This window comes from Zea mays, chromosome 7 (genome assembly GCF_902167145.1).
Source record: "Zea mays cultivar B73 chromosome 7, Zm-B73-REFERENCE-NAM-5.0, whole genome shotgun sequence".
Classification (NCBI taxonomy): Eukaryota; Viridiplantae; Streptophyta; class Magnoliopsida; order Poales; family Poaceae; genus Zea; species Zea mays.
Window position 1 is genome coordinate 22,551,381 of NC_050102.1, and position 2,476 is coordinate 22,553,856.

The following is a 2,476-nucleotide window of genomic DNA, read 5'->3' on the forward strand; positions in this document are numbered from 1 at the left end:
ATACTTTCATAATAACTTATTTAATATCATGAAAAATAGTATTTCTACCTATACAATTGATTAAATCTTAATAAGTAGTTTAACAAAAAAATGCATCCATAATTGTATTTTTTAAGAGGGAGGGTGTACATCACAAAAATAAAATAATTTAGAGAAATGTTATTGAGGCCTCCTTTGGAACGCATAAATTTCGCAGGAATCATATAGAAATTTTATAGGAATCAGTATATTTTTACAGAAAAACACCTAATATTAGTAAATTATTGAAAGGGAAATAGGTTTAACCATTTCCTATAATTAATTTTGGTGGTTGACGACCAACACAAACACATGGACTAACTAGTTTGTTGAGAATTCATGTATTACATGTGCATAAGGTTCAACATAAACCAAGAAAGAAATCAAGTCCGGGACACAATTTAATTGGAGCAAAAGGAGTTGAGTGTGCTAGAAAATGGTGCACCGGACACTGTCTGGTGCGCCAGGCAAGGAACCTCTGAACCAGCCACTCTCGGGAATTCTAGGGGCGCACTCCGCTATAATTCACCGGACTGTCCGGTGAGCCAGCAGAGCAACGACTATCCGGCGCCAACAGTCGACTAAAAAAGGGCTCTGCGGTGAACAGTACAAATGCAGAAGTCAGAGCGCAGAAGTCAGAGGGCGCCGTACTGTCCGGTGCGCCACCGGACTATCCGATGCAGCAAGACGACAAAGGTTCCGACGGTCGACCAGCTCAGAACCCTAACAGTTGCGCTAATGTGGCGTGCACCGGATAGAGCATACTGACTGTCCGGTGGCGCACCGGACTGTCCTGTGCGCCCATCGCCAGTAGAATTCAGCCAACGGCTAGAAGTGGCTGGGAGGCTAGAAATACCCCCAACCACCTCATTCACTCCCATCCAAGCATTTCTGAGTTCTCATTTGTTGCAAGAGCAAAACTCAACACTCGAAGACATAATCAAAGCAATCAATCCACTCAAAGCCCCAAAATCAACTCTAGTGCATTAGGGCTTGCGAGAGGATCACTTGTGTTCTTTGTTGCTCTTGTCGCTTGGTTTGGCCTTTTCCTTTTCCCTTCTATTTCTCAAGTGACTTGTAATCGAAGCTAGAGACACCTAAGTGTGTGGTGGTTCTTGCGGGGTCTAAGTGACATGAGAGATTAAGGAAAAGGCTCACTTGGTCTAAGTGATCATTTGAGAGAGGGAAATGGTTGAAATAGACTCGGTCTTTGTGACCTCCTCAACGGGGACTAGGTTCTTTGGAACCGAACCTCGGTAAAACAAATCATCGTGTTCACTCGGCTTGATTCTTGTTTGATTTGTTTTCCCCTCTCTAATGTTTCCTTGCTAGTGTGAATTTGAGTTGGCTCCCATACATCATCCGCAATCTTTGAGCAACCCCTAACAAGAGAGATATTCTTTTGGACTTGAATTTAATTCTAATGCTAACCCCTGACCTTAGTGTGTGTTTAAGTTTATAAATTTCAGGTTTCATCTATTCACCCCCCTCTAGGCGACTTTCAATTGGTATCAAAGCTAGTGCTTCATTAAGAGTCTAACCAACTCGAAGTGATGTCTGGAGATCACGCCAAGAGGGAGATCATGACCGGCGAAAAGGCCGCAAGGTCGGGGAGGACTCTCTCAAGGGAGTCCGGCAACAAACATAAGGAGGAATCCTCTTCTTCCATCAAGTCGCATCGGAGAGGTGACAAGAAGAAGAGGGTGAATAAGGTGGTCTACTACGAGACCGACTCTTCGTCACCCTCCACATCAAGCTCCGAATCTTCCACTACTTCTAAGCGCCATGAGCGAAAGAAGTATAGTAAGATGCCCCTACGCTATCCCCATATTTCAAAGCGCGCTCCATTACTTTCCGTACCCCTAGGCAAACCACCATATTTTGATGGTGAAGATTATTGTATGTGGAGTGATAAAATGAGGCACCATCTAACCTCACTCCACGAAAGTATTTGGGATATTGTTGAATTTGGAGCGTAGGTACCAAAGGTGGGGGACAAAGACTACGACTCGGTTGAGGCCGCCCAAATTAGGCACTTTAACTCCCAAGTCACGTCTATACTCCTCGCCTCCTTGTGTCGAGAGGAGTATAACAAGGTGCAAGGGTTAAAGAACGCCAAAGAAATTTGGGACGTCCTCAAAACCGCGCACGAAGGGGACGAGGTGACCAAGATCACCAAGCACGAAACGATCGAGGGAGAACTCGGTCGATTCGTCCTCAACAAAGGAGAAGAGCCACAAGCCATGTACATCTGGCTCAAGACCATGGTGAACCAAGTGCACAACCTCGGGAGCACCAAATAGGATGACCATGAGATGATCAAGGTTATTCTTAGATCCCTCATATTTTGCAATCCTACCCAAGTTCAATTAATATGTGGGGATCCTAGATATAAACTAATGTCTCCCGAGGAGGTTATTGGCAAGTTTGTGAGCTTTGAACTAATGATCAAAGACTC

General features: G+C 44.5%; 1 pseudogene; it reads left to right on the forward strand.

Moving 5' to 3' along the window:
- The first annotated feature begins 357 nt into the window (after positions 1-357).
- On the forward strand, positions 358-972 carry LOC109941035 (uncharacterized; annotated as a pseudogene).
- Positions 973-2,476: the final 1,504 nt, after the last annotated feature.